This window comes from Pinus tabuliformis, chromosome X (genome assembly GCF_031772625.1).
Source record: "Pinus tabuliformis cultivar Carrire ecotype Pingquan chromosome X, CPIR1, whole genome shotgun sequence".
NCBI classification, from domain to species: Eukaryota; Viridiplantae; Streptophyta; class Pinopsida; order Pinales; family Pinaceae; genus Pinus; species Pinus tabuliformis.
This window is the reverse complement of record NC_142308.1, coordinates 855,463,132-855,476,639: the sequence shown is the minus strand read 5'-3', so window position 1 is coordinate 855,476,639 and position 13,508 is coordinate 855,463,132.

Genomic DNA, 13,508 nt, shown 5'->3' with positions numbered 1-13,508 from the left:
CGACCAATTATTCTAGCTTGTGCTAGCAGTCTGTACCTTCTGCTAAGTCTCTTGCATACTGGCCAACTTTCCTTCAATGGTGGTCATGATATCATGGGCCTCATCTAAGCAAGGCTTTAGGTGAGCCTTCAACATAGCTTCCTTGTGTTGTGTTGCATCTACCTATTCCTTCACCGCCTTGGCCTCCTACAGCTTCATGAGCCTTTGCGTAATGACAACAGTTGCACTATTACCTTAACCTCGTCGTAGCATTGCTACAGTTCTCGCACTTCTGTCTCCAACCTCTGTACATTAGGGTCCTCTTGTAGGCTGGTGAGGACCTCGAGTGACTGCTCAAAAAGTGTCGTGCAGTCCATCACTACACTTGCTACCACTGCTACTGCATCTGCCACAGTAGGCACACATTGCTTCCTAACTCTCGGCAAAGTCGAAGGTTGGGCCTTCAACTGTAACTCCACGATCTTGAGATTCAGCTCCAGCTGAACCTTGGCCAACTCTATGTGTGATTCGCGCACTCCCATAGCGAGTTATCAAACCTTCACATCGACTGGCTTAGCCTCAGGGATGTCCATCTTTGGGATAGTCTAGCATGCTTCATGGACAACCTTAGTGAGGCGCTGATTCTTATCTATAAGGTCAAACACAAGGTTGATGGCGGGGTCATGTTGTACATCCATATAAGCATTGTTGACCTTTTTCTTGCTTATCACTTGTAAAGCACAGTGTTTGTGGGCTCAAAGTTTGGCGATCACACCGTCCTACAAAAGGTAAAGCAATTAACTAGGAATATCTGCTAGATTAAGTCCCATACCCTTGAGGGTGCTAACAACGGGTCTGTCAGCATTAGTCGCAGTCGTCAATGCTCCATCTAGTAGCACTATGGCTTGGGGGTCCCTAACGCGCAGCATCTCCACGCCTTTTGAGGTGCCAATGGCCACACTGATGGGCACCATGTTAATCTGCATGTGTGAGGTGTGGATTTGCAACTCACACAGACCTGTCTGAATAGCGCCCAATGCCTGCTGTTGTTTTTGCTCAAACTACTGTAGCAGTTCTACGGTGGCATCCCCCACCATATCCCCTATATCATTCAGGTCCACATCTATCAGGGTGATCGGATACAAATACGTCTCACTCACTTTGGACTTCTTCCGCAGCCCTATCTTTTTTGGACCCTTGGTGTGCTTGATACAGAACATAGTCATTTCCAAGTCCTCTCCTCCCTACTCTGTCGATTCATTCGATTCTTCCTCTGTCTCTAGTGAGGGCGATTTCTCTTTTTCAGAGCCACGCTCCTCTCCTCCTGCCTGTCCTCCTTTCTCCTGCATGGCAGTGGGCTCTACCTTAGCCTTAGCATTGGCCTCCTTTCTCTGTTTCGCAGCCAACTTCTTCATCTTCAGCATGGCTTCTTCCTTCTTTCACTGCGCAATAGTCTTGCTAAATCCCACAGTCAAGTCTGATGAAGTGTGCCATTCTGTCGGCCAGCTGTCAAGGACCACTTTAATGACATCATCCATCTCCAAGTAGGGCAATTCATGCCACTTCTGCTCAGGGTCCTTCCGTGTCCTTATTGATACGTGGTGGAAATAAACCTTGTATTCCACGTACTCCTATAATCTGTCAAATTTGGTAGGTGACAATCGTGGCTTGTAGTTGATGGCCATGTGCACGTTCATCTCCATCAAGGTCCAAAAGCTTTTGTTTTCCTTTACCCGCTAATGATCCTTGTGTTGGAAATAATACTGAGAGGGGGGGGGTGAATCAGTATTATCAAATCAATATAACTTTTTCATTTCCATATTCAGATTCATATATGCTACTTCAGTTAAGGAAAATCACGTGTATACGCAACTGTGTCTAATGCAACTAGCATATATCCAATAAACTTATGATTCAGTTAATCCATTAAATTGTTGATCTTTAGTTAGTGCATCAGAACTTTATTAACCATATGAGTAGTAAACAGGTGTAGTAAAATATAACAGATCATCACACACAAGAAGCACACATGAACACCATGATGTAAGGTGGAAACCAAATGTGGGTGAAAACCACTTGCTGCAAGTCGTCTCTATCTTCTTTTTAATAACAAACTTATTTTTACAATATTTCTGTATTGGTGCAGTCTTATACCAGTACACAGGCTTATACCTGCAGAAGGCTACAACCTTCTCTCGTTCTCCAGCTTCTCCTGGAAGGGAGCTGCAACCCCCTTAGCTCTTGTACTAGTTGATCCTTTTACTAGTACGTAGATGCCAGCCTACTGAATGCTCCAACCTTCACTAATTTTCCAGCTACTACTGGAAGGGAGCTACCACCCCCTTAACTCTTGTACTAGCTGATGTACTAGTACGTAGGTGCCAACCTACAGAAGGCTACAACCTTCTCTTTCTTCCTCCAAGTACCACATTTCATAAATTTTCAGACTGGATAATCCTGAAGCACAACACCATAATCCGAAGGCCACGTTTCATCCAATTTTCATACTGGACCCATCAATATCATTGAAGCACACAATCAATCAACATTAGCATCATCAATCTTTGAATCACCCAATACTGAATCACTGAAACCCTGTCAACAAACTGCAATCACCAGAACACAAAGAAGAACACAAAACTATACAACAATGTTCAGATCTAATTGTATCATCAAAAATCATGCATCAGAGTGCATACGCCACTTGGAAGAGCCTAACCAGTGTGTATACGCAACTTCACCAAAGCAAACCAGTGTATATGTCATTAATTACTTACTTATGTCTTTGCTGCACTTCCTGATTTTATACATAACTAGATCATTACATATACAAGGATAATACGCATGTTAGCAACTAGATCTAGTCCATTAGATCACATAAAGATAAGTCATTATGATCCCGATCCATTATATATCTCATCCATCAACACTGAAGCTAAACATAATCAACCAATCTGAATATGCAGAATACTGACACCAGTAAACAGTCACCAGAACTTAGACTTTGCATCAACTACCAGAACCACCTGTAACTTAAAATATCATAGTGTATATGGTATATGCTACTTAGATATATATAACCTACATATGTACGCGCTTTTATCAAAGTCAACCAGCATATACATCTGTAAATATTCATTCATGAGTTGTAACTATTTCAAACTTAAGTTATACCCAGATCAGAAAATTACATGCGTCAGTATACAGATCTAGAATAAGCAAAATCAAACCATATAGAGATGATTCATTCCAAACCATTTGATCCTAATCTATCCTTAGATCTTGTTCTCCATCAACCGGTGAGATTCCTCCTTAGCTCAGATCAAACAAAGCATCATGAACCCATAACCTGCATACTAGATCTCATACTTCATCAGATATTCAAGACTTTCTCAGTGCCTTTGCCTAATGATCTTCTCCTCCTTTTATAGTCTTAGGCCTTACTTAATACCATGGTCCAAAACCATAAAGAATCAATACCATGGACCCAATACTTGGGTTCAACACTTCGGATGAGATACCATGGTCCAAAACCATAGGTCCAAATACCAAAGACTAAATACCATGGACCAAAACCCAATGTACGCGCCTTCCCTTGCATGAAAGTGCGTGTATATGTATACACACCTTTTGGTCAGCTAACTCACGTGTATATGCGGCTTTATCAAGAGTAACCTGCGTATATCTCTTTTTCTTCATTCTGTGAGCCTTAACTGTGATCTGTCATCTTAGTAAATTGCCATCAAGGACAATACCTGTATCATAATGCCAACAATCTCCCCCTTTGGACTTGATGGCAAAGCTAACTTGCCATACTAATAACTATCATTTTAATGAGTTTCCATTGTACATTACATCTGAACTTGATTCCTTTGAGCTGACGTGCATCTCATGTATTCTGTCACATCTGATATCTCTTCTGTAGATTCATCTAGTTATATATAAGTGAGTTGTTCTGCTACAAGAGAGTTGCCATAAAGTAGAACACATGCATCATAATGCCAACAATCTCCCCCTTTGGACTTGATGGAAACAACCATACCAAGTCACTCTCCCCCTTTGACATCAAGGGCAAAGGGCGGACCAAGATATTCTCTTCCTTGATATACATTCCGCTATCCATACTCCCCCTGGGTACCTGTTGAAATCTCTGATTGAGCTCCCACTTTGTATATGTCAAGGTGTATCAATTTGTCCATGCTCCCTCTGAGTACATGCTGAAATCTCTGCTCTGCTGAAGTGTGATGTTCATGCTCCCCCTGATTGTAAGAAAGTTCTGCAAAAAGATGTTCTACAAGAAGAACATGACTCTATACATCATAAATGAACTTCCTATCACCAAAGACTCATACATACATCCATCTCCCAACCAAGTGGGGATATACCAATATTGACTCATCAACCCAGCCAAGTGGGGATACACCAGATACCAATAGTTTATACATGACTGAAATATTACATCATCCTTCCCATGCGTAGTGGGGGTACAAATTACATCATATGTCCAAAAGGGATTCATCAAATAACTACAATAGATAGGGACAAACTATTACATGATGAGTCTTGGTATGACCTTTACATTGAATGATATATATGGAATTTATAACAGAGACCAAATATCTAAATAGGACCATGATAGTCGTCAGCAACTATCATACACATTGTATGATCTGCTCCATTCTATCAATAGCCTCCAGACCAGCAACCTGTATATGACCATTAGTGTATAAGTCATCAACGTGTAACAAGGTATGTCTGCATATAGATATCAACTCATCCTTTTGAACATTATCATTGCCTTCCATGAATGAATTGTGCATATGACATACAAAATCATTCACATTATATCATATGTGAAAAACACCATAGCCATCTCATCAACATCAAGATCTGCATGATCTTATATATCATCCATGTATCATCACTTGGGAACATCTACATAAATCAACATATGTAAGTATCAACCTATCATCATATAGGTAAGAACTCATCATCATCATGTCTCTAACAATGCAACTTTGAGTAATCATCCATGTATCTAGCACTATGTATCTTGAGCTCAAGATCATTTGTCAAGACTTCTTGATATCATCAACAACAACAATCCTCATCCACATGAGCGCCAAGAATTATAGGAATCCTGCGTCATAACTATATTATATGATCTTTATGCATATGATGACAACAGCATATGAGTGACTCATCATCAAGTAATGAAGTTGTGTATTCAAGCTTTGTACTTCTCCTTATCCTTATGAAGATCACCATGTAAGCACCATGTATGCATCATTAGAGAATCAACCAAATATCTGATCTGAACATCAATTATGTAACCCCAAGAATCATATGAGATTTTGTCATGGACAACTCATAACCATATCATAGCAAGATATATCATTTAGGCATACAAGCATCATCACCAAGGACTACTAACCATAATGCCAACAATGCATTATTAAAAGCATATGCTTCCCCTGAACCTGTGCCATCTTGCTTATTGTCAGATTTGATCATGCATATATTAGCAAGAAGTATCAAGGCATCATCATCATTATTTAGGATCAAAACACTTTTAAACATCTTACAAGTGTCAAGACATTTCAACACATCATCAGCAGATTGTAACCATTATCAAACAGAGCAAATAATGGACTGAATCATATCAGACCCTTTTTCCTGAGCCTGTCCCTACTGCTTTTCCTCAAACTAACATATATGCGACTGTGCAGTAACTAACTCGCGTATATACGTGAATTCCCTTTATGAAACTTGTGTATGAGATTTAGGACACTGAAATTTTACACTTTCAGCTCCCTCTGAGTCTGTTATGTTTGTATATTGTGTTGTGCCACATCTTTCTGACTGTACTTCCTTCTTCTTCCATATCTTCAAGTGTGATGATGTTTTCTCCTTTTGGTATGGTGCCCATATTTTGTTCCTGCATTTCTTTGCTGTATGTCCAATCTTGTTACATGCATAACATCTTACTTGTTTCATATTCCTTCTGTAGAAATCAACAGCTCTGTGACCAAACATATTGCAAGCAAAGAAATATCCCTTAAAGTACCTGGAATGTGACGATCTTTCTATGTGCTGGTCTTGAACCATTCTTCTTCTCCATCTGGCTGCAACATGTCCAAGATTATGACATACATAACATTCAACATTATTCATCGGAGGAGTAAAAGATTTTCTTTGAAGAATTTCTTTCCTTGGCTGTTGATGGGGTTGTCCTCTCATCTCCTTGTTGATTATTTTAGATTTCTCATTAGAGTTCCTTGCCTCTCCTTGTGAGCTAGATTCATAAAAACCAAGGCCAGTTTTGATAGCAGGAGACCTTTGACTACTAAGAATATCATCCAAGATCTTAGTACTATCTTGAAATCGTAAGAGCTTATATTTTTCTTCTAAGTTATCTTTTAGAATATTTACCTCAACCTCATGTTGCTCCTCCTTTTCATGATATTGCTTCTTCATATTTTCTTCAGCTTCTCTTCCTTCTTCCAACTGATGTCTTAATTCAAGAACTTTGTTTTCTTATTTTTCAAGAGCTTGGAGTAGTTCTTTATTCTGCTTATTTGATTCTTCAAGATCTTCTTTTAGCGAGAGGATCGTAGCTTCAAGACTTTCATAGTAACTGGATCTTTCTATGAGTTTCTTGATTGTTGTGCTCCTTTCATTAACTTCATTTCTTAATGATGTCACTTCATCCTGCAACTTTTGACATTGATCTTCCTTTTCTTTGAATAACTTCCTTACCTTGTTTCCTTCCTCTAGTTGATCTTTTAGTTTGGTAACTTCTTCTTTGGAGATACATTCCCTTTTGTGCAATAGATCTTGTTGATCTCTAATTTTGTCTGTAAGCCTTTTAAATTCTGCCTCTTTTTGATATCTTTCTTTCTCACCCATAAGAGCAAATTCAGTTGTTTTGCTATCACTTTCATAATCTTCAAATGGATGGATAAATGTATCTCCAGAGGATAACAAATTCATACTTGATAGTTCCTTTGCTTATTCATCTTCATTCTGAAGTGTTTCTTCCACATATTCCCCAATCGATTCTCCCACTTTCATAGTTCCTTTGAGATGTTTTCTTCTTCTTAGGCACTTTCTTCTTAAGCTTCTTTCCCATTGTTCTATGGATCTCCTTCAAGCGATCAAGCTTCTACCAAAGGACGTGAGGGGGGGGGGTGAATCAGTATTATCAAATCAATATAAATTTTTCATTTCCATATTCAGATTCATATATGCTACTTCAGTTAAGGAAAATCACGTGTATACGCAACTATGTCTAATGCAACTAGCGTATATCCAATAAACTTATGATTCAGTTAATCCATTAAATTGTTGATCTTTAGTTAGTGCATCAGAACTTTATTAACCATATGAACAGTAAACAGGTGCAGTAAAATAGAATAGATCATCACACACAAGAAGCACACATGAACACCATGATGTAAGGTGGAAACCCAATGTGGGTGAAAACCACCTGCTGCAAGTTGTCTCTATCTTCTTTTTAATAAGAAACTTCTTTTTACAATATTTATGTACTAGTGTAGCCTTATACCAGTACACAGGATTCTACCTATAGAAGGCTACAACCTTCTCTAGTTCTCTAGCTTCTCCTGGAAGGGAGCTACAACCCCCTTAGCTCTTATACTAGCTAATCCTTTTACTAGTATGTAGGTGCTGACCTACTGAATGCTCCAACCTTCACTCGTTTTCCAACTACTACTGGAAGGGAGCTACCACCCCCTTAGCTCTTGTACTAGCTGATGTACTAATACGTAGGTGCCGACCTACAGAAGGCTACAACCTTCTCTTTCTTCCTCCAAGTACCACATTTCATAAATTTTCAGACTGGATACTCCTGAAGCACAACACCATAATCTGAAGGCCACATTTCATCCAATTTTCATACTGGACCCATCAATATCATTGAAGCACACAATCAATCAACATTAGCATCATCAATCTCTGAATCACCCAATACTGAATCACTGAAACCCTGTCAACAAACTGCAATCACCGGAACACAGAGCGGAACATAGAATTCTGCAATAGTGTTCAGATCTAACTGTATCATCAAAAATCATGCATCAGAGTGCATATGCCACTTGGAAGAGCCTAACCAGCGTGTATACATAACTTCACCAAAGCGAACCAGCGTATATGTCATTAATTACTTACTTATGTCTTTGTTGCACTTCCTGACTTCAGACATAACCAAATCATTACATATACAAGGATAATACACATGTTAGAAAACAGATCTAGTCCATCAGATCACATAAAGATAAATCATTATGATCCTGATCCATTATAGATCTCATCCATCAATACTGAAGCTAAACATAATCAACCAATTTGAATATGGAGAATACTGACACCAGTAAATAATCACCAGAACTCAAACTTTGCATCAACTACCAGAACCACCTATAACTTCAAATATCATAGTGTATATGGTATACGCTACTTAGATATATATAACCTGCGTATGTACGCACTTTTATCAAAATCAACCAGCGTATACATCTGTAAATATTCATTCATGAGTTGCAGCTATTTCAAACTTAAGTTATAACCAAATCAGAACATTACATGCGTAAGTATATAGATCTAGAATAAGCAAAATGAAACCATATAGAGATGATTCATTCCAAACCATTTGATCCTGATCTATCCTTAGATCTTGTTCTCCATCAACCGGTGAGATTCCTCCTTAGCTCAGCTCAAACAAAGCATCATGAACCCATAACCTGCATACTAGATCTCATACTTCATCAGATATTCAAGACTCTCACACTGCCTTTTCCTAATGATCTTCTCCTCCTTCTATAGTCTTAGGCCTTACTCAATACCATGGTCCAAAACCATAAAGAATCAATACCATGGACCCAATACCTAGGTTCAACACTTCAGACGAGATACCATGGTCCAAAACCATAGGTCCAAATACCAAAGACTAAATACCACACACCACCCCAATGTACGTGCCTTCCCTTGCATGAAAGTGCATGTATAAGTATACACACCTTTTGGTCGACTAACCCGGGTGTATATGTGGCTTTATCAAGGCTAACCTACATATATCTCTTTTTATTCATTCTGTGAGCCTTAATTGTGATCTGTCATCTTAGTAAATTTCCATCAAGGACAATACCTATATCATAATGCCAACACCTTGGTTGCCCACAGTGAAGCATACTTTGTAGCCTCTGGTAGGTCCGGTGCAACCGAAAGGAACTGACTGTCTTCGGGTAGTTCCCATGCTACTAGCACTATGGACAGCAAGAGCCATGCATAGTGAAATGTCTTACTGAGATCCTGTGCCTCGCGACAATTCGCAGGGAACTCACCATAGAGATAGAGCACCCAATTAAATTGAACTCCCCCTACACATTAGGCCGCCAAAGCTACAACTGGTGCCGACACTTCATCTGTGTGACACTTCCACATAACCTTCCCTACTAAGAGTTGTGTGGCTAGTTTGACTGCCAAGTCACAGATGCTTGAGATGGCATAGCCGCATGGCTTCTTCACTAACTTGAACTTTTCCTTCATGGCCATGGCTGTATTTTCCCTTGTGTATGATAGTCATGCGATCCTATGGATCAATCGAACAGTGATGGGTATTGGCCCCTCTAACCACAAACACCCATCATGCACCAAGCATAGTAACAACTTGATTAGCACCATTGTGATGGGTGCATGGTTGTAATACCGCAGCCATAGTAGGTTGAGGAGTCCTGCCTTATCCATGTCTCTCAGCCACTTTCATGGCTCCAACGCAGTTACACCAGTGGTTTTGTGGAACACGCAGTGCATGAGTTGATTTGTTGCTAGGTGAGGAAACCGCTCTATGTTCGCTAAATCCCAGTCTTCTAATTTCAAAAGGGGAACATGCCCCAAGCGTGGTCCTTCAAACACAATCTAGTCCAGTAAGAGGGGTGTATGCAGGGTGACCTTACTCTCGTCAATGTCTTTGGGCACCTTGGTCTTTCCCTTGCATGGAGGAACGTACTCAGGCAGCTTAGTGATGGGGTCAGACCCCACAATTTTGACATCTTCTGTTTCCATCCCAACATCCTCATCATCCATTGGGATATCCTCAAACTCCTCTTCTTCTGGCTCTAGGTTAATTGTCTTTCCCTTGTCCTATGAAGTGGACTTAACCTTCTGGGGGTGTTTCCTGGGAGATGCGCGCATCGACTGCGATGTCATGGTCTGCTTTCCCTTCTTGATCTTGGGACCCTCCATGGTCAGGGTAGGCCTTGGCCTAGGCATCCATGGAGACTTTGGTACTTTAGCTGGTATTTTTGCAGGTGCTCCCTCAGGCGCAGCTCTTTCTACTACCATAGCCACCTTTGGGACAACTCCCTCGCCTGTCACTGCTTCCTTTCTCATAGCTTTAGTGGGCGTCGACATCATGCTACGTAATAACTCCTAATTCACCTGTGGAAATGTCTCAAACACAAAACTTTCTAGGAAAAGTTCGAAGGTTTCATAGTTCGTGTGCACTTGAGAGCTCAACAAATCAATTCTCAAAATGCCAAGTTTTTTTCGCTGGGCAGCCATGTATAATTTATAGGCACTTTCAAATTCAAATCCAACCATTCCCCCCAAAATTGGTTCATTAATGCTAGATTGGTGGTAGATTTTCAGAGATTTGCCCATAAAGTCTGACTTAAGTGTCGGCTCCCCGCTCCATTTGGTTATTTTTCATCATCAAATCATGAAAAGTGACTTTAACCGTCACTTTCCGGCTGCTCTGCGAGGTTGCTACCTTGGTAGCACAACCCCTTGCATACTTTCGTGGGCATTGTGACATATCTTCATCCTGCGCAATTCCCTGATCGCGCAACTCTCCGACCCGAGTAGTGTAGTCTATTGTCTCGTGCTTCCTTTCAGCTGCCTGGAGTGCTAAGACTATGCTTCCCTCATGTAGTCACCTAGTTGGATCATTGGTATATGGATTCAATCAAATTCCATTCACCTTCCCTAGGAAGGGTTCTCCATTCAATTTGACCAACTAAACTGCTCCACCATCGATAATATCCTTGATAACATATGGCCCTAGCCAGTGCATCTGAAATTTCCCTAGAAATTTATCAAATTTACTATCATATAATAAGACCAGGTCATTTAACTTGAAGGTGTGTAGTTTGACATGCTGATCATGCCATGCTTTTCTGCGCTCCTTTTGAACTTTTTGATGAAATCCAGCTAGAAATCGGTCCTCCTCAAGCTCTACTAGCTATGTGAGCCTCTCTTCCAAGGCTCTGTGGTCTACCATTCCTATGAGTTCCACTATGCGCAGACTAGGTACAATGTATTCCATTTTCATCACAGCTTCTACGCCATACACGAGTTTGAAAGGTGTTTTCCTAGTCAACTTCTTGCAATTCATTCTGTAGCCCATAGCACCGTTGGTACACGCACATCCCAGTCACTTCTCTAAGCATTGTAGACCTTCATGAGTTTGTTCTCTAGTATCTTACTAAATGCTTCCATAGTCCCCTTGGCTTGCGGGTGATAAGGCGTGCTCTTCTAATGATACACCTGAAATTATTATGTCAACGCGTTGATTATTTCATTAAGAAAGTGCATACCGTGATCGCTCATCAAGATCTTTGGACAACAAAATCTTGTCAATACATATTCAAAACAAAACTTCATTGCTATTGCACCTGTATAGTCCTTCACAGGCTATGCCTCTGCCCACCTAGTCAGGTACTCAATCACGGTGATGATGTACCACGAACCTATCTTCCTTCCCTGAGGGTGAATTGGGCCCATAAAGTCAATTTCCCATTTCTCTAATGGCTGTAATGTCAATTGTGGCATTAAAGGTAGTTCATCCCTCCGCGATGGCCTGCCATTCCTTTGACATGTCTCACATGCCCTACAATATGCTTTCACATCCTTATGCAGAGTTGGCCACCACAACTCGACACACAAAACCTTCTGTGTTATTGCTTTTCCTACATAATGTTCTCCTGCAGCTCCTCCATGAGCCTCGATGAGAATGTTGCTTTTCTCAAAGGCAGGTACATAAATTCACAATTTTTCTTCTGACCCCATTTTTTACAAGTATCCTATAATGACAAAGAAGTCTGTTGCACGCACTACTAACTCCTTCTTCTGCTAGCTTGTGTACCCTTCTGGAGCAGTTCTTGTAAGCTATCTTCAAAGTGACTATTCGCGATGCATACTGCAAAGAGATGAGTGTTAGGTAACCCCTCTTCCAAATTAGTAGGTTCCTTTCCCATTTCAATGTGCGACAGATGATCAAGTCTTGCATTCAGTCGTCTTGGCTTCACAATACTTTAAAGTCATACTCCAGGAACAACAACAACCATTTGCAGATCTTGCCCCCCCACACAGGCTTATTGACCAAGTATTTCAACACAAAATGATTTTTATACATCTTAAAATGTCCGCCTAGCAAATAGTGCCTGAACTTTTGGAGCATGTATACCATGGCTAGTCCTTTGTGCTCTATAATGGAATAGTTCTTCTCAGCCTTGGACAGCTTCTTGCTCACAAATGCTATATAATGGTCCAATTCCCCCTCACCTTCCTACGTCAATACAACCCCCATCACAATACATGAGGCATCCATGTGCACATGAAATTCATTCTTCGAATCTAGGAAGACTAGGATTGGCGCGATGACCATTTTCTCTTTGAACACATCCAAGATCTTCTAGCATTCATCACTCCAACAGAACGTAGCATCATTTTTCAACAATTTCTCCATGGGCATGGTGATCTGGGCATAGCTCTTGATGAAATTCCTATAGTATCTAGTACGTCCTAGAGTTGCACGCAGATGTTTCACATTCCTTGGTGCCTCCAAGTTGATTATCACCTTGATCTTCGCGGGATATACCATCAATCCTTGTCTTCATATCACATGACCTAAAAGGATCCCAAAAGGGACACAAAACAGACACTTATTTAGATTTAGTGTGATCTGATATCTCCAACATGTATCTAACATTAAGCGCAGACTTGCCACATGACGCTTGACCAATCCAAACACTATCCAATAGTCAAAGTATACCTCCAGAAACTTGTGAATGAAGTCTTTGAATGCCACAATGACTACGCGTGAAAATATTATTGCCACATTATTTAGTCCAAAAGGCATTACGGTGTACTGAAAACATCCCCATTTAGTCACGAAGGTTTTCTTGCTTCTATCTTCAAGTGCGATTTTGATTTGATGGTACCTAGAGAACCCATTAATGAAAGAGTATGCTTCTTGGCTGCCTACATTATCTAGGGCCTCGTTAGTGAATGGGGTCGGGAATGGATCATGTACGCAAGCATCATTCAGCATCTGGAGATCCATGCATATCCTTATTTCTTCTTTCTGTTTCTTTTCCTGAACCACTATCGGGCTTACCCAATCATATTCTTACACTGGTTCAATAATTCTTGCCACAAGCATCTTATCTAACTCAGCGCAAACCATTTCCTTGTACTTATGATTAAGGTGGTAAGGTATTTGTTTGGTA